Genomic DNA, 20,695 nt, shown 5'->3' with positions numbered 1-20,695 from the left:
AGGTGGAGGCTGCGGTGGCCGGGAGCGGCCGCTGCACTCCAGTCTGGGTGACAGAGTGAGACTCCAACTCAAAAAAAAAAAAAAAAAATTAATGTAAATTTTGGAAAAACTTAAGTGAATGAACTTGTCCATTGCAGTAAGTATTTATAATGGTGAGAAATATCTGCTGAAATTCAGGCACTGTGTTTAGAAACTTATTGCAAAGTAGGCACCATACTTTCATTTTATAGGCTAGGAAACTAAGGGTTAGAGAGACTGTTTTAGTCATGGATCTTCAGAAAAACAGAACAAATAGAAATATAGCTAGGTGTAGTGGCTCATGCCTGTAACCTCTGCACTTTGGGAGGCCAAGGCAGGAGGATTGCTTGAGCCCAGGAGTTCGAGACCAGCCTGGGCAACATAGTGAGATCTTGTTTCTAGAAAACATAATAAAATAAGATAAATAGCTAAGTGTGTTGTCACATGCCTGAAGTCCCAGCTACTCAGGAGGCTGAGATAGGAGGATGACTTGAGTTCGAGGCTGAAGTGAGCTGTGATCATACCCCTGCACTCCAGCCTGGGTGATGTAATGAGATCCTCACTTAAACAAACAATGAAACCAGTACATATTTACTTGAACTCTAACTACATGCCTGGAACTGTGCTAAGTGACCCACCTACATCATCTAATTCGATCTTCAAACGTAGAGTAGAAAATAGTGTGTCACAGAAAGGAAGCTAGTAGGTTAAGTAATTGCCCTGAGTCTTGCAGTTAAAAACCAGGATTTGGCCAGGCTCAGTGGCTCAGCCTGTAATCCTGCGCCTTTGGGAACTGAGATGAGTGGATTGCCTGAGCCCACGGGTTCAAGACCCACCTGGGCAGGCGAGACCTCATCTCTACAATAAATAAAAAAAAAAAATTAGCCGGGCGTGGTAGCGTGCGCCTGTAATTCCCACTACTCGGAAGGCTGAGGTGAAAGGATCGCTGGAGCCCAGCAGGTCGAGGCTGTGGTGGCCGGGAGCTGCCACTGCATGCCAGTCTGGGCGACAGAGTGAGACTCCAACTCAAAAAAAAAAAAAAAAAAAACCCAAACAAACCAGGATTCACACAATGGTCTGGCTGTTGCCATAGTGTTCTGACTGCTCAACTATGAGAAAATTGACTATATAACATATTCCTAGTTTGAATGGAGAAAGTTGGCAAACTTGCATTTCTACTCACGCAGGGCAATGGTTAATTTTATTAATAAAGTGATAAATTGACTGGCCCATGGGATGCCCAGATATTTAGTTAAATATTATTTATTATTATTATTAGTTATTATTATTATTATTTTGAGTCAGAGTCTCACTCTGTTGCCCAGGCTGGAGTGCAGTGGCACACTCATGGCCACCGCAGCCTCGACCTACTGGGCTCAGGCGATCCTTCTGCCTCAGCCTTCCAAGTAGCTGGAACTACAGGCATGGGCCACCATGCCCAGCTACTTTTTGATTTACTGTAGAGACAAGGTCTTGCCAAGTTGTCCAGGCTGGTCTCAAACCTGAAGGCTCAGGCAATCCTCCTTCCTCTGCCTCCCAAAGTGCTGGGATTGCAGGCGTTAGCCACCGTGCCTGGCCAAACATTATTTTTTGGTGTGTCTGAGAAGGTGTTTCCAGCAGAGATTACTATTTGGATTGGTGAATTGAGTAAAGCAGATTGCTTTCCCCAGTGTGAGTGGTCATCATCCAATCCACTGAGGGCTCTAATAGAAAAACAAACAACTACAAGAACAACAACAAAACAGAAGAAAGAAGAATTTGCTCTCGACCTGAATGCTTGAGCTAGGACATCAATCTTCTGCTCTCCATGCTCCTGTTTCTCAGGCCTTTAGCCTGGACTAGAATCTATACCATTGACTCACTGACTCCCAGGCCTTCAAACTATACCACCACCTTCTTGAGTCTCCAGCTTGCAGACAGCAGACAATGAGACTTCTCAGCCTCCATAATCACATGAGAAATCACTGATTTCTTAAAATCAATCCATCTCTCTGTGCAGTAAGAGTAATCCTCCTGCGTCGGCCTCCCAAAGTGAAGGGATTACAGGCATGAACTACCATGCCTGGCTCATTAACTAATTTCATTATTAACAGGAGGGTCCTTCAGAAACATTCTTCTGAAGACCTGGTAGGTAGGCAAAATAATGTCTTACCATCTCCTCAAGAAGTCCACATTTGATCCCCAAAGTCCATAAATTTGCTACCTTACAGGGCAAAAGAGAATTTGTATTTGTAATTAAGAACAAACACCTTGGGATGAGGAAAATAGCTTTCATTATCCAGGTGGGTCCAATTTAATTAGATGAGTCCTTAAAAATGAAGAAATATCCCTGGCTATGATCAGAGAGAGAGATGTGACTATGTGGAAGAATGAAAGTGATATTTGACACTCTTGACTTTGAGGATGAAGCAAGATGACCACAAACCAAGGAATCTGGACAGGCTATAGAAACTGGAAAAAGCAAGACCCTCCAAAAAGGACTGCAGCCCCACTGACATATTTTTAGCCCAGTGAGACGCATGCTGGACTTCTGACCTATGTGAGTAGAGAGGTTGGTGAGCCGGGAGCCTGAACAGCTCCACACTGGGTTGAAGATCCCCAGGAGGGTTCCCGGAAACCATCTCTTTGAGGTGAGGAGGCTGGATTGACATCTGACGGTACTTTCAGTTTCCATTCGTAATGAAGGAAGGTTCCCAGCCTGAGCTCAAACAGATTCCAAGACTGAACTTCAAACACAGCTACACATGTCTAAACATTGGTGGGCTTAACGTGGAGGAGATGTCTCCATGTGAGAAGAGAGGCAGTCAGTGAGGTCAGCCCAGGAAGTAGCCTTGGAGTTCCGAAGGGCAGCAGAATTCTGAGCCTAGTGATGCCTGCTTCTCAGAGTTATCTGAGTCTATGGCATGCAGAAGGCTAAAAGTAAAACAAAAGAAGTGTCTGTTTTTAGCTCCAGCAGATCATACCCTAGACTGGGGAGTCAGACTTCTTTCCCAGGGCCTCCCAGGCCTCCCAGGCGCCGCTGGAGCTTGACACCATCAGGGCCTGCAGCAGGCCCACAGAACCTCATGGACAAGATGCTGTCTGAGGACAGAGGCAGAACAGGAGAGGAGGGACAACATGGGTGACGTACGTGAAGGGATGTGGCTATGCCATTAGCCAAGACCTTCTACAACGTCTCTTGAAAATAACTGAAGGGAGCTTTGGCGAGAGACAGAGGGGTTGTTGAGGAGGAAATTTCTGCAGCCTGCAAAACAGTCCACATATGTGCCACCTGCACATGCGAGGTTGATTTTTTGAATTAATTAGACCTTTTTCTAGGACATGCTGTTAAGAGTGACTGCAACCAGAGAACAGTGGGCTGTCTGGGGTGGAGGTATTGGGGTAGGTTGATGACCAAGGAAACAGGATATACTCTGTCAGGGGCCTGAACACTCACTTCAGGGTTTAGTTCACAAGTCTCATGATCAGCCTGGCCGTGCTATGCTGCTTCATTAAGCAGGACAGTAAAACTCCCATATTCTCAGAAAATTATCAGAATTCCCTTACCAGGTACTCTAGGAGCAATTCCCTAGGAAAGTAAATTCTAATTCAAAAAACCCAGAACTTACTTATAAAATATTGTGTATCTATTCTTACATGTTTAAACTTCAGTCACCTTCAAAATCCTCTCCATTTGATGCAATACACCTATTGAGACTTTTTTCGGCTGCTTGAAACAGTTTTTGAACTTGCCAATTTGGATGCCTTTTAGTGTTTCTGCTGTTTTCTCATTTTACCTTTTCTGTATCCGCAAAATGTTTCCCTTTGAGGACTTTTTCATCCGGGGAAACCAAAAAAGTCACTCAGGGCGAGATCAGGTGAATAGGGTGGGTGGGGGACCAGGACCATGCTGTTTGTGGTCAAAAACTGCTCAACACTCAGCGTGGTGTGGGCAAGTTGTTTGTGTAAATCACCCCTCATGAAATGGGCAAATGCATTGAGAGAATCTCCAAAAAAAATCACTGAAACTGAATACAACCTCTTACAACCAACTACCTGGTTCACTGATGTTGATGGGTTTCTAGAACTGTTACCTAGTGGGGGAAGCCTATACTACAAGGGGACCAGCCTCCAAAAGATACTTCCATTTTTTTGGAGGCGGTCCCCTTTTGTATGAATGAATGCATGAATAAACAAACAAACAAACAAACACATATCAGGGCCCTGGACAAATGCCTATTTACCCTCTATAATTAGGCAAATGCAGTTTCCTATAGATAGTGAATTAAGATGACATTTTCAACAGTCTCACTTGTATACTTATGGACTGCTGTCTAAGTTGTCTATGGAGTAATCATTTCTGTGAGAGAATAGGTTAAGAAAGGACATTCTAAGAAGATTAGATCTTGGTTGACAGAGCCATTCCTACCTATGATTGGCTAATTAGAGTACAGTCAGAAGATTAATGTGGTAGATACACATAGACATAAAAAAACTCCTAGAATGACACACAGTAGCATATCAATAGTATTATGTCTGTAACTGGAATTGTGAGTTACTTTAAATTTCTTTATACTCCCTGTATATTTAAACCTTCAATGTTTTTTGGTATAATAAAAAACCTGCAAGAACATTTTAATAACAAAATTCATAGATTTTAAACTCAAAATATTTTGAAAATAAGTTGTCAGCAGATATTCATTCCACAAAATATTTATGTTCTTATCATGTGCTTGGTATAGTGCCAGATATAATAACATCACTGAAAAATAAAATCACTGAAAATCAAGTATGATTATTCAAGCCAAGTGTCATAGGGGTACAGCAGAAAAAGAAACAACTGGGGCTTATGGAAGGTTTTGGAAAAGATGACTGACACAGATCTTGAGGTAGCTCAACAGATGCAGAAGTGAGATGAAAACTAGTCCAAGGAGTAGAACAGCTTGAGAGGGGATTGCATGTTGACTAACTAGATTGCCCCCTCCAAAGGACTTGGAGCAGAGCACGAGAGGGTGGGAGAAAGAGCAGAAAGTGGTGCATCCCTGAAGGGACAATGTTGCCCACAGGAAGGTACACAACTTGAAGGTAAGGAGACCATGGATGAAGTCTGGGGCTGAACTCCCAAAAGGTAATCAGGGCAGGCAGCCACAACTTGAATCCATCCCAGAGCACTTCTGCAATCTGAATGGGGCATTCACAGAGGCATGTTCTGGCACTACTGGCCTCAGAGGATTCATTCTACACTCTTTCAGTGACTCAGACTGCATATGGGTACTTGGAGACAACAGAATAGGAAAACATTGATTTGACTATCTTTCTAAACAGTCTTGCAAGTAAGCTTTCGACCATTTTTCTTTATATAGTTTCCTACCTAAAATGTCCCTGAACCTCTTACTCCTGAGGATTCATTAAAAATAATAAAATAAAATTAAGAATCTTCTTTCTTTACCTCTTTTGCCTGACACATATTTTTCTTCCTGTAAGTCAAATGCTCTTACCGATCCTCCCAGTGCCGTCCTGCCAGCTAGGCAGGAAGCTACGAGTCGTGGTGGAAGGTTGCAAGCCATGGAGAGTGAGAGGTGGCAGAGCTTGGTAAGCCCTTTCCCAGAGGAGCCTTTTGGCACCTAATGACCATCCTGTGAGATCCAGACTCACATTTAAGCAGCTCAGACATTTCTATTTTTATTTGTGTGCCATTCCCCAGTGAAAGTTGCAAAGCCAAGCCCTAGTTAGGGATACAGATCCAATAAATATGAACCTACAAACTGAAGGAAAAAATTTAAATTTAGACTTGGGTTGAAAATAGCTTTGAAAGACCTGAGGTGCTCTATTGAGTAAGATTATTTTGCTTTGACCCAGTCTATAATCTATAAATGTCAATGTCAATCGCTGGAAATATTTTGAAAGAAGACTTTAATTATTTGAATAATTGAAGTGATCATTGGCTTGGAATTTGCATTTGAAGAGACTGCAACCTCCCAGCATCCCCAGACACTTGGTTGGGTAGTCTCCAAGCAAACCTGTGAAATTCCTCTTCCAGTCTTTCCCTGGATATCACACTTTCATCACTACCAATGTCCCTCCCTGAAGACAGTTCCTATAATGCCTAAAGTCTACATATTGATCCTTGACGAATCTTTTCACTGAAACAATACATTCTACCTCTGCAGGAGGTAGGTGCTGCTTGCAGGATTCTCATCCCTAGTTGACTCCAATCCCTGGGGCTTTATTCATAAATCAAGAAAAAAAATCTCTTCCCTATTTCTAAAATGAGATCAAAATGCTTTCTTTCCCAGAACTGCATGCATTAGATTCTCCTAGAGAATACTTTAAAATGTAGATTCTAGGGTCTTTCCAAACACAATGTATCTCTCAGGGATGGGAATTTATAACTACATGTTAGAAAGTACCCTAGGCAACGTCATCAGGTACAGGTGTTTGAGAACCATTACTAAGGTACAGGTATAATGCTACTCATTTTTTTTCTCTCATATTGCCCTGTAGGGAACTTTTTCTTTATCGAAGTTGACCTAAAGGTATGTGTGAGGATGGAGGAATGCACAGTGGCTGGTTTCAGGGAAGGAACAGGAAAGTTTGAGGAAAAAGGACAAAATTCAAAGTCCCGCCTTAATCATTTTCTCGGGCCCTCATCTGATTAGATGAGGCCTGCCCGTGTTATGGGGGGGCAATCTGTTTACTCAAAATTCACCAATTCAAAGGTTAATCTCATCCAAAATACTTTCCAGGTTTCTACATAAAATTAACTACGACATGAATATATATGATGAAGAAAGAACATTGAATTTTGCCCTATTTCATAACATTTTCTTGCTCCTTCCCTGCCACCAGCCTCATTCTGTTTCTTCACCGTCACACATGCTCTTAAGGGAAACTTTGCTGGAGAAAGAATTTATTATGAGACAATTTGGGCAGTTTTGTATCTTTACCTTGGCAATGATTCTCAAACACTGGTGCCTGACAAAATTGCCTAGGATGATTTATTTGTTGTTTATAAAAGAACTATATTTGTTTCAGGCCAACTTTATAGTAGAGCTGATTAATTGTATGCGTTGTGTATATGCTAGGGAATTTCAGGATTATCTGCTTATATACAGTACATTAATACTCATTTTATTCACTTATGCACTTATGTGTCAGTTCAGTGAACTTATTCTTTGTGAACATTAGATATTCAATAAATAATTTAGTGAAGGTGTGCTGTTTGTGATGTTTGTTATTTATTTGATGTTAAGTGGTTGATCATGAACATAACCCCCATTTATGTTGCTGAGTGGAAGGCGTGATATAATGAGAGGGTCTCAAACTTTGTAGATAGAGAAATGTGGGTAACAAGATAGTCTTTAAAATCGTGTAGCACAGTGCTGGATACATAATCAATGAAAAGTTAAGTTTGAATTCCTTAAGCTTTAGTCTTAAGGACAAAAATGATTTCCATTACAGTATCTGTAACATGCATCTGGTAGAAAGTAGAGAGCTTAGAAAGACTGTGATGAGTGGATCAAAACGTATGTGGATAATAGGGCCATATTGCTGGCTTCATATAAGAATTCCTTTTCCTCTGATTCTTGAATAAAGGCCAAAGCATAAAAATTTGTAGTAAACTTATATAGGCAAATGGATAACTAGAATGTAAAAATAATCCCCAAATAAAATCATTTAGTAAAACAAAGAGGACTATTTACCTGTTGTTTGAACCTAGACAATTTAATTAACTTTCTTGTAAGCCTTTGTTTACATATCTGTAAAAATGAGAATAATAACACCCAAAGGGACTTGGTAACTTTTTGATAAGAAAATATATATAAAGTGCTTTGTATGAAATAAATGCCCGATACATAGGGGCTACTTATGTTAAATGGAATAATAAAGAATGACTAATGGCGATCAGAAATAACTTAATAAAATACAATACTGAGAGCAAGGATTGCAGGGTGAGAGGAGTTGGGCTAAATTAACTTGGATTTATTTTGACAACACTCTAGCTATTTCTACTGCAGCATGTGCTACTGCCTATTGCCCTCTCCTCCTGCTGACACACAATATTTTAAATGATGAAGTAGATTTTTTAAATGGTTCAGGGAAATCTGTGGCTACTTGGTCATCTTTCTTAAGTTACTGTAATAATTCTCATAAATCCCTCAAGCCAGCAATGTTCTCTCATCTAAGGAAATTGCTTTTGTGAATCATGTGCAAATTCTCAACAGTAAGCTGCAAGTAAAATATACTTGACTAGTATATTTTATGGGAAGAATTACACTTTTTGATAATAAATTTTGTCCTCATAGATACACAATTTGTAACAAAATTTCAGACCATGCTTAGAATTATACAATTGCTGTGAATTTAATTAAACCAGCCGAGAGGAAGAGGTAAGTGGGGTTTATTTCTTAGTATTTGCTTTAAACTTTGTTGTCTTTGGAAGTAAATAACACAAATATGAGAACTAAGAAAAAATTTTAAGGTTTCAGAAATTATAAATTATGTATAATGGTTTGAATAGATTTAATTCAGTTAAATGAGCCCGTGCATTTATTGCACTGGCTAATATATGACAGTAAGACATAATTCCTTTTCTCAAGGAACTTATAGTACAGGAACAAAATAGTGATCTAAATAATGTCTTCTGTAACAAACTAAACCAGAATTACAAAACATTATATGTGACAAAGCATTATGATGCTGGGACTGAGAGAATGCTCCAATAAGGAAGTATAGTTGACCTGGGCTTTGGAGGCACAGTAAAATTTGTGCGCTAGAAGTAGGCGTTCCCCTTGTCAGAAGGCATAATCTCAGTCAAAGACAGAAGGAAACACATAACAGATTAAGGAAATAAAAAGTATAGCCAATTTTGGCTAAAGCAAATGGCACAGGGAGCCATATATAAGAAATTGAAATATTAGATAAGGCCATGTGTGAACATCATAACCTTGGAGTTGAAAACAAGTGAATCATTATACTGAGAGGGGATCCTGATGGAAGAACTGTTCATGTGAATAATGGTGAGAACAGTAAATGGGTTTTGAACAACTGATCTGGTAAAGGGAAAATGATCACTATATTCCACAGAAAAGCTGCTTGCTTCTGAGCAGAGGATTGACACGATCAGGGAATCAGGAGACTGTTGTAATTCACTAGACAAGAAAAACCAAAGGTTAATAACTAGTAAAACATATAAGTTGAACCCATGAATTGAATCGCTGTCCCCTCCTCAAATCACACTAAGACGACAGTAAAGAATAGATTTTAGTTTTTAAATTGTAAATGTAAAAAGACAAAGGGAGGAGAAATAAGTCAACAAAAATTTGGGACCTGTCCAAGTAGAAGGATGGATCAAAACTTAATGAGCAAACCTGAGAAATATGAATAGTGAAAAGTAACCTGAATTATAGGACAGAATTCTCAGTGACTGAGGAATTTTTGGCATCAGGCGCATAGGTGAATTGGAGGCTACAAACAGAAAAATTGATGGAAAGTTTGTTTAGGAAGAGGATGAGCCCCTTTATTCTTTCCTAGACTGTGTAAAGTCAAGAAAATCCCCTTCTTTCAACCAGGCAGAAGAGCAGAGATTTTTTTTTCTCTGAGGATGGTAAAACAGAGTGTCTTTGGAATGGGAAATAGCAGGCAGATTTGAGGGCAAGATGATTAGTTAAAAAGTTATTCTGAATCGGAACCCTTTAACCCTCTTGCCTGTCTCACTTACTACAATGCTAATAGGGAGGTTTATATCATACAGGCAAAAATTGGAGATTCTTCCCTGGGAATGGGACCAACCAAGAAGAAAAATTTTAAAGAAATTGATGTCATTGGTTATTTCCATCCAAATTCAATCTGACTTTCTGGAATTACCCTGTCTTCAAGCTCCACACTGACAATCCCACATAGCACCCAAACAGACCATTAGTGGACCATTCTTAAACATCAGCTGACATTCCAGAATCATCTCAAATTTGAATAAAACCTCTGCTATTGAAGATAGAGATGAAAGAAAAAACTTGGAGAACCAGATTATGCAGAGGGAAGAAATCCTCAAAGAAATCAATCATTGATATCTCCTGAGAGACAAAGAAGAGGTTGCATCTATGAAATAGGAAAGGTACTATAAATGAAACAGAGAGAGGAAAAAAAAACTATTGAAAATTTAAAACATAGCAGAAATTAAAACAACAACAACAAAAAGCTCTGAGGAATGTTTGGAAGTAAAATTAAGAAAAATCATCTCCTGGAATACAAAGGAAAAAAGAAAGAGTTTACACAGTTCAGTATTCAAATATTAGAAAATTCAAAAAGAGAAAACAGAGAAAGTAGAGGGAAACAATTTTCAAATACACACACACACACACATACACACACACACAATTCCATTATTAAAGCTCATACGTTTCCACATGGGAAGGACTCTCTGAGTGGTCAGCAAAACAGATGAAAGTAGATCCTCAATGAAGCTCATCATTGTGAAATTTCAGAACACTGGAGGTAAGAAAGATCTTACAAGCCTCCAGAGAGTTGGAAAAATAAACAGGAGAAGGAAGAACAGTAGATTCACACAAAGGATCAAGAATAAACAGGTCACAGACAATAGCAATGCTAGAGACTAAAAGAAATTGCTTTCTAACCTTGAATTCTATACCCACATACACTACAGATCAAATAAAAAAAGTCTCAAGAAATTTACCTTTCCTGTGCCTTTTCTCAGGATGGTGCTTCAGCAAAAGGAGAGGTTAAGCTAGAAAAAAGATGGACAAATGTGTCTAGAAAACAGAGATCCAACCCAATAGTTAGGAAAAAGGAATCACCAGGAAATGACAAAGTGAGATCTCAATATGGCAATAGTACAGTTGGTGTAGGGGCAAGGAACAGTCTTCACAAAGCAGGTCCGAAGTGCCAGTAAAAGGTATCACTAAGATTGAAAACTGCTTGAAAGTCAGTTTGGACATTTCTGAAAGAACTAAAAATTGAGCTACTGTTTGACCCAGCAATCCCACTCCTGGGAATATACCCAAAGGAACACAAATTGCTCTACCAAAAAGACACTTGCTTGCACTTGTATGTTTATTGCAGAACTATTCACAATAGTAAAAACATGGAACTAACCCAGATAGCGTTGAAGGCGGACTGAATAAAGAAAATGTGGTCCATATACACTATGGATGACTACACAGCACAAACAAGAACAAAATCATGTCCTGTGTAGTAATGTGGATGCAGCTGGAGACCATCATTCTAAGTGAATTATCACAGAAACAAAAACTGAATACTGCATGTTCTCACTCATAAGCAGCAGACACTAAATATTGGGCACACATGGGGACAAGGACGGGAACAACAGATGCCGAAAACTACTAAAGGAGGAGGAGAAAAGAATACAAAATCGCCCACCGGATACCATGCTTACTACTGGGGGTGGTAGGCTTGTCAGGCAACCCAAACCAGGCCAACAAATCTTCACATGTACCCTATGATTCTAAAATTTGAAAAAAGGTGCTTGAATGTATTGCAAAGATTGATACAATAGGGGAGAATAGTGGTTGAATTGATGATAAAAAATTAAGCAATGAAACTCCAGGAAAAAGGGACTGCCCAGTAGAGAAAAGAAATGTATCATCTTATTATACAGGAATCAATAAAGAAAGCATTTACTTAGTCATAACAATGTAAACACTGATTCACACAAAATTGCAGTATGTTATAGTTGAAGGATGAAGACTGTAAAGTGTGTGGTGAAAGCCAGGGAGAAAGAATGCTGTATCTTCATCTCCTATTGTGAGAAAGCAACAGTTAATGCCTACATTTTAAAACTCCAGCTGTAGCAATCTACATGTGTTATTTAGAAAGAAGGATGTATGCCAAAAGAATCATTTAAAGAGCAGAAAGTGGTTGGCTCTGGGGATCAGGAAATGGTAGTGGGAGGGAGTCTAAAATTAGACAAGCATGAGTGAGACGGCAGGAGCAGTGAAAGGATGTGTGTGACTGGATGAGAGAGATGGGGTAAAATTAAAACTATAGGACTGGACAATTGGTGGGCTAAAGAAAGAGTAGGAGAAGGAGCACAGGGGTCTCAGCCAGGATAGCTGATGGAATTAGGAAATCCAGAGAAGACGTGGGTGATAGTGGGACCAGACAAAAGGAGACAATGGGGTAGAGTAGGAACAGCATGGCTCACAGCATAAAGACCCAGCTTCCAGGTTTGATTCTAACACTTCGTCCATGTGGTTTTGAGCAGGCCATCTAACCTCTATGGGTTGCAGCGTCCTTGCCTACACAGCAGTGGGGGTAGGAAGGCTTAGTGAGTAATGAAGAACCCAGATTCTGGATCATCCCGGTCCAAATACCAGCAACCACTGCTCTTGCCCCATTTACTAGCCATGCATGTGGTTTGGACCATTCACCTCACTTTTGTGTGCCTCAGTTTCTTCACCTGTAAGATGGGGGTAATAATATCCATATCATCATTTGTTGGGAGAATGAAATATGTTAATACAAGAAGTGCTTAGAACCAAACACACTGTGCACTAGTTTGCTCTTCTTATTATAGGCAAACTAATGTCCGTCCCACATTGAAGGTTTTTATAAATACACATTAGGGCATGTTGTATTTGAAGTTCCAGTAGAACATGCAGGAGGAAGAAAAGGATAAACAGAGTTATACTTCTGGAACTTGTCAGGGAAGTCAGGATGACAAAGATTTGTGAAGTTTTGTCTAAAGATATTGTTGAAACTGGGAGAGTAAACGGAATTGTTTAAGAATAGGGAAGAAAAACTGATAAAATGAAATAAAATATTTAGTTGAACATAAGACATACATGGGCTTAACTTGACAAATAAGAAAGAGGCCATGTGGAAGCATCAGTAGAATTTCTCCAGGTGGATTCCATGTGTCATAAACAGAACATGGCAAGAACTCGAACGATGGACCTGAAAGGAACAGGCTTAGAGTCTTGATTTTCAAGCCTTGTGGGTTGGGGAAAGTTCTTTATCTTATCTAAATGCATTCTACCTTAGCCAGAAAACTTATAAGAATTTTATATAAATTGTATTACCTGTTATGTGCAGCACGTCCAACACGATGCATATCATAGAATAGGCCTTTAAATGTTCTATCACCTTAGAGGTGATTTACCCACATAATTGGGGCTACTTATGACCACGGGCCTGTATATACTTGGGGTACATCTATGTCAATTCTCCCCAGAAGGTGAGCTGTTTTCTTCCCTGGGTAATCTCTTTTCTAGGTTTCCTCTCCCATCAGTCATGTTCTCATCTTTCGTAGAGTTCCTGTGTGTTCATAACTTTCTAACAAGTGCTCCTAATCAATTTTCTACTCTGTAAATGAGGTGAGCTAACAACTTAGTTTACAGATTCGTGACCAGGTACAATGTAATATTTATAAAATAAGCATAGTATTTTGTATCCATACACTAGATTAATGCCCAATGCTATCTTTACACTCTCAGGAGCATGACTATATTTGAGAGTCCTTTGGTTTGTTTGGTTCAGTAATAAGAAAACATCCAAATCCAGGAAATAGACTGACTGGACATTGTCATATCCAGTAACTAGAAGAGTGCAGAAAACAGGTTTGATATGCAAGGTATAAAAATCACCAGGGGCTGGTTGCAAAACTAGAGTAAGAGCTCAATACCTATTTATTTTATTGAATGTCCAGTCTCTCTACAACTCAAAGCATTAGTCTATGAGCTGGGGGAATGCAGGAAAAGTTTTAAAATGACAACAAAATGAAAGAGTTTTTTTTGTAACTAGGGTAGGCTGACACAGCAATAACTAACCCCAAGTTAGGATCTGACACTAATTAGTATTATGACAGGATCTGACACTAATTAGTATTATGACAGAGTCCATGATCCCATGTAATCAACATCTTACCCTTTCCTTCCTATTTAAGCATTTTACACGTCTTCAAAAACTGTTAAATATTTATACATGTTAAAGAGCTTGTATGTAAGGAATCTAATGCAGCTCACAGAATGTCTATTATTCCCTTAAAGTGTCAGTGTAATAACAACCCTGGGCTTTGAAGCTGTATTTTTGTCAAAAGTGGAAAGAAGAAACAGAAAATCCTTCAAATCCTACAGGATGTGCCACGTTAAATGGACCAAACTAAGAGAAAAAGAGAGGTGCTTAAAACTGGTTCATTGCCCTCCAAAAAAAAAGTTCTGCACTTGTGTGTTTTCAGTAAACCACACTATAATACGAAGGGATAAAATTTATGCTCCATTTTATCAGTTGAACTCTACTGGTGGGGATTCAACTGGTAAACTGATTGGGGTTAAACAAATATCCCATAATACTTAATGATTCTTAAGGTTTTATGCGTGGAAGAGTGGTGGTCCAGCCCAAGCTAGTCAACAAGATCAGAGTGGTATCGGTGACAGGCAATGTTTGAGGTATTATGCAAAGTTTTCTGCAGCAAGAATTGAATTGTTTAGACTCAGCAAGAAACATGTGGCATGGGGAAGGAGTGTTACCAGAGGAGGTAGAGAATTCATGTGTTATGTGACTTTGACCAATACTTAAAGCATCAGTTCCCTAACGTGTGAGCAGAGGGTAACAACACTTTGCAGGGCTATTGTGAGGGCTCTATGATTAAACATAAAAGTGTGCCCCACTCAGGGTCTGGCATATAGTTAGAACTCGATATATTTTAGTTGTTTTGTTTATTTTTTTCTGAATGGAAAATTGAAACTGGTCTGGCATAAATGACTCCAAAACTGACTTTTGTCTGCCTGAAAGTAGAGAAGAACTTACTCCTGTACACACCAGCCCTTTTCCACTCTATTATGGACTGAGTGGTGAGTGTCCATTGGCCCTGCTGGTTTTAATCTCCATAACTGCTTTTAGCAGGGGAGGACTGAGAAAGGCAGTCCTGGTGAAATGCCAGACACTCTTGGATGCTCAATTGATATTAATTAATCCTCAATAGCAGCATTTTGGCAACAGACCTTGACTTGTGTGACCTTTCACGCTGGATGGAATTACACGCGGATGATTCCTTTTCTCAGCCAAGCCCTTTAGAACCTTCTTAGGCTGTTGGCAGGATTCCACAAGCACTGCAGTTTTTTGAGAATTCTGCAGTTGGCACCTTAAATGTGTTAGTGAAAAATAAATAGAATGTGAGACATTAGATATCCAATTTGGGTGATAGAAGAGATCCGAATAAGGGTTGGAAAGATGCCAAAATTCTCTGCTGAGCTCTGGGGACGCTCAGGAGATCAGATTTAGGAAATATTCTTCAGCCTCCTGTCACCAATAATTCGCAAGGCCTGTGGTTATTCAGCGTGGCCACTCACCATGACAAGGGGGTATTGCTGGGAAACAACTGCTTCCCTCAAAAGATAAGCAGCTTAAATTTAGTGCCTTGGGTAGCATCAGCTTTACATTAGTTTTAGTCCCCTCTCACCTTTCTTCCTGCTGTTTATGAAAGGGCTTCTTATGTAATTTTATTCTGCATTTTAAATGACCCTGCAAGAGTTAGTCACAGAGTTGAAACAAAGAGTTGTCACCCTAGCCTAACTGGCCTCTTTCTGCTTGAGGTGACAGTGTCCATGACCTCGCTGTAGCTAAGGGTGCCTACAAGGAATGAGCACAAAACATTCTAATCATCTTTTGCATCGCTATGACTGCATTTTTCTTGCATATGGTGTTCAATGCAATTTTAAAAATCTGTAAGATGATTCTCAAGAACTTGGTAATAATGGTATTAACTTCATAACTAGTGATGTTGTTACTATTTTGTTAAAGCTATTTCTTTCCTGGAACTACACAGCACTTATCATGACAGGTTGAAATAGTCGACGTGTTGAAATAGTTTACTTTTCTCTTTCCTCAACCATATTTTAAGATTTTTTTCATTATGGCCCCAGCACCTAGAATTATGACTGATATACAGTAAACTGTTCAATAAATATTTGTCACATGAATGAAAGAGGAGGTAGTTGGACACAAATGAGAGTAATGTAGCCAAACACAGAGTTAATCTGATGACAATTAGAATTTTTCACATATGTTCTTCCTACTGCCAACCTGCTCTTGGCTAATTCCAATTTATCCTTCAGATAAACAAGTTGCTCAGAGAAACCTTCTTACATTCATCTTGTTTGTAAGCAACATGAGTACACAGACCATGATGGTTTTGTCTAATATACTATTTTCAGCACCCAGTAGAAAACCTGGCATCTTGAAGACACACACAAAATATTTGTGAAATAATACTCTGTGCTCTGATTTCTATCCATGCTATCAGTGTCTAGCATTCATCATGCTTCATTTAGAGCAGGGGACCTAACTGCGGCCTGATAGGCACTGGGCTGCATAGCAGGAGGTGAACAGCAGGCGAGTGAGTGAAGCCTCATCTGTATTTACAGCTGTTCTCCCTCCTTACATTACTGCCTGAACTCTGCTTGCTGACAGATCAGCTACAGCATTAGATTCTTACAGGAGTGCAAATCCTGTTGTGAACTGTGCATGCAAGGGATCTACGTTGCATACTTTTTATGAGAATCTAATGCCTGATGATCTGAGGTGGAGCTGAGGAGGTGATGCTAGCACTGGGGAGTGGCTACAAATACAGATTAACATTAGCAGTGAGATTTGACTGCCTAGAGACCATAATAAATCTATTGCTCGTAGACTCATATCAAAACCCTATCAGTGAGTGGTAAGTAAGCTGATGTACTTCAATTGTACAACTGTATCTGGTGACAAAATGTGACACTTATTTTAGTCTGTGCATGGCCTGCCCATTATTTTATTTATCACTTCCATCCACAGCTCTTTCTCGCACTGCACACTTATCTCAGTCACAGTTTCGGTAAGCTCACAAGCTAGCCCTAGCCAAAATGAGTAAAAAACGTCACTGGAGTGCTTCTTTGAAAAGAGGGAATGACCCAATGATTAGAGAGTAGAAGATTCTAAAGCTGCCAACAAAAAGAAAACTGCATTTGAAGTAAAATAACAAGAGTCCTACTTAAATTATGGGTTCATTGCAACAGGTGAATCACATTCTCCAAAACTGCTTTGTATAATATGTGGTGACTGGCTATCCAAAGAAGCCATGAAACCTTCAAAACTGCTTTGCCATATGGAAACCAAGCACTCTGCATTAAAAGACAAACCTTTGGAGTTTTTCAAAAGAAAAAAACCTCGCAATTCTTGAAGACCATTACTTCATGAAATGCATTTGCACTGAGAGCATTATTCTTAGCAGTCATCTGCATTGCTAAAGCTAAGAAGCCCTTTACTATTGGTGAAGAGTTGATTCTGCCTGCTGCTAAGGACACGTGTCATGAACTTTTAGGAGAGGCTACAGTTCAAAATGTGGCACATGTTCCTCTTGGCTGGTACTGTAGCTAGACGAATAGATGAAATAGCAGAGGATATTAAGGCACAATTGTTAGAGAGGATTAACAATCCACGTTGACGACTGTACCAGTGTTGACAGCAAGGCAACAATGCTTGTTTTTGTGTGATATATTTTTCAGGAGGATGTGCATGAGGGTAGGTAATGTGCACTTTTGTTGCCAACCAATTCCCTAGCTGCAGAACTATTAAAGTCATTGAATGATTACAAATCAGGAAAAATGAACTGGTCATTGTGTCAGTATATGCACCGACAGAGCAACTGCCATGACTGGGGGTCATTCTGGTTTCACTACTTGGGTCAAAGAGAATGCTCTTGAATATGAGTCTATGCCCTGTGTCATCCATACAGAAATGCTGGCTGTCACCTGAACTTAACAACGTTTTGTGGGATATGATTAAAATTATCAACCACGAGTTCCGGTAAGATGGTGAAGGCACAGGTGGGACTGTGAGATTCTCTGAAAGTGAGTTCCCATAAAGACTCTTACTTTCCTTCCTCCACCCTGCCCCCCACTGCCAGCTGCACCAGTTCAAGGCCTGGAGACCCTTGGTCACACACATGGCCTGCTACCGCGACCCCTCTACTGCTGCTGTTCCACACCAGGCAGCTCTGGGCCCTGGCCAAGTGGAGCTCCCAGTTCCCTCACCAGCTACTCCATCTCACCTGGCCCCAAGTCACCCACCACTGCCTGTGGAGGCCCACAGATACTGCTTTGTGGAGATCTGGGTCCCCTTGCTGGCTACATGGATCTGCCCAGCACTCAGCCACTGCCAGCTCCCTCCCTGGCTGGGTGCCCAGCCCAGTCTCCAGCCGGTAGCCCGGGGAGGCCCTCCATGCCCGCCCCTTGGAACTACAGGCTCGATTCCCTCCTGGGGTGCCCCACTAGGCCCAAGGCCACTGCTGCCCACGCAGGCCCCCAGCACCTGTGCCCAGGCTGAAGCACCCAAAAGCTGTGGCCAGTGCTTGACCCTTGGAGTTCCAGGACCCTGCCCTGGGTTCTGAATCCCTGGCCAGCCCCATCTCAAGCAGCCATCACCCAGGGAGGCTCTAGGCACCCATTCCTCAGAGATACCAGCTCCATACCTGGCTGAAGTTCCCTGTGGGGGCCCATCACCTGCACTATCCATAGACCAGAAAAGTACAGAGAAAGGATGAGTGGAGAGAAAGTATCATAGAAAGAGGAGCCACCCACCACAGCCATTTTCCAGGCAGAGATTTGCATTGCCCCACCCATCTACGAGCAGTTGCCACCTTGGTTTCTAAGGTAACCTCACCAAACAGGAGACAAAAGGCCTTCCCCTATGCTGAATCAGACTCAGTCCTATGACAGACCTCTCAGGCAGCAAGCCAAGGGAACTAACCCAACCTCTGAGTAAGTCTATTTACCTGCAAAGAAGAGAGACCAGAAATCAGAGCTTAAGAGACTTTAGACACTCAGGAAAGACTCCAGAGCTACTCTGGTTTCTTATTTTGATTTTTTATTTTATTGTTTTGACTGTTTATTTTGCACACTTTTGTTTGCTTTTTGAGTTAGACTACTTGCTTGTGTTGGGGAAAAAGCACATCAAAAGGCATGAAATTATTAGACTGTCTTTTTGTGGTTACTGGTATGCTTTAGAGAATCTTGTTTGTTTGTTATTTATACTTTTCTGGCCTTGTGTCTCTTTTCATTCATTAGTTGGTATGTATGTCTGTTTTTCCTCTTACTCTTCTCTCTCTCCAACTTCCTCTTGACCCCCCCTTCTTCCATTATTTTCCTTTTTCTTACCTCCTTTGGTTCCAGGGAGCAAACCTAAACCCCATTGCATGGACAGATGGTAAGGCAGTAGGAAGTGGGTTCCAGTGTGCCCATTCACCTGTTGGTGGATACTGGAATCTGCAGATAGATTCTGAATCACAGCTTTCCCCTCAATTAAATCTCAAAACTGCAAAAAGTACAGCTCCAACCTACAGTCCAGCCTCAAAAGTGGACAAAGCCAGAGGACACACATAAGGAAGAATAGAAGATTGAACAAAATGAAGTAAAAGCAACCCCACATTCCCTGAAAAACAGAATTAAAGAAGGGGAGGGAAAGGGGGAGAGAAAAATCTACACAAATGAAAAAATACCAAAAGAAGAATATGGGTCTCTCACAGACCACCTGGGAGGTCAGACACTGAGAAAACTGACTTCGGAATGCAAACAACGAAGAGCTCCCTGAATGACTGATCTCAAACTATAAACCCAGATATCAAGACATTAATAGAGAGATTAAAAAGAATTGAGGAGAGACAAGAGGAAACTAGGAAGGAGCTGATAATTGAGATAACAGTAGTAAAGAATACTGTGAATAAAATAAATAACAAACTGATAAGCATGGGAAGCAGACTTGAGGACCAAAATATAGAACTAACCCAAACTGTCAAAAACATAGAAAAGAAGTTTAAAAAGACAGAATAAAACCTTCAAGAGATGAACGATTACTTCAAGAGATCAAACCTAAGATAAATTGGACTTTCTGAGGCAGAAAGAGAGATAGAGTCCACTCTGAAACAAACATTCCATGAGATTATTCAAGAAAACTTCCCTCATCTCATCAGTGATGAAAAAATTCAAACACATGAGATTCAGAGAACTCCTGCAAGACAACAATTGAGAAGACCAACTCCCAGACACATAACAATTCACCTAAACAAAGTAGGTATAAAAGAAAAAATCCTAAACTCAGCAAGAGAAAAAGGTCAGATTACCTACATGGAAGACAAATTAGAATAACAGCAGATTTAGCTACAGAAAACATTCAGGCTAGGAGAGCTTGGAGCCTTATCTTCAAAGTTCTAAAAGATAAGCAATTTCAACCAAGAATAATCTACCCAGCCAAGCCAAGCTTCATCAGCGAGGGAAAATTAAAATATTTCCCAGATATCCAATCTCTAAGAATTTACACACCAATAGACGACCTCTACAAGAAACACTTAAGAAAGTATTAAACACAGAAGAAAAGGAAAAAAGAACAACATTCTTCACAAGAGTACAGGAAAAAGATTAAAAACACACATGAACCAACTCCAAAACTAAAAGAAAGACAACAAACAAACTGGAACAACAACACAACTCTACAAGAACCTTATGATAGGGATCGACTCTCACATTTCAATAATTAGCCTGAATGTGAATGGACTCAATGCACCACTGAAAAGACATAGATTGGCAAAAATGGATAAAATATCACCAGGCAACAATACATTGCCTTCAAGAGACTCATCTCACTAGAAAGGACACTCACAGACTCAAAGTAAGAGGATGGGAAACAAATTTTC

This window comes from Carlito syrichta, unplaced genomic scaffold (assembly GCF_000164805.1).
Source record: "Carlito syrichta isolate Samal-C Ts95f unplaced genomic scaffold, Tarsius_syrichta-2.0.1 Scaffold314865, whole genome shotgun sequence".
In the NCBI taxonomy this organism is placed as follows: domain Eukaryota; kingdom Metazoa; phylum Chordata; class Mammalia; order Primates; family Tarsiidae; genus Carlito; species Carlito syrichta.
This window is presented reverse-complemented; position numbering follows the sequence as displayed.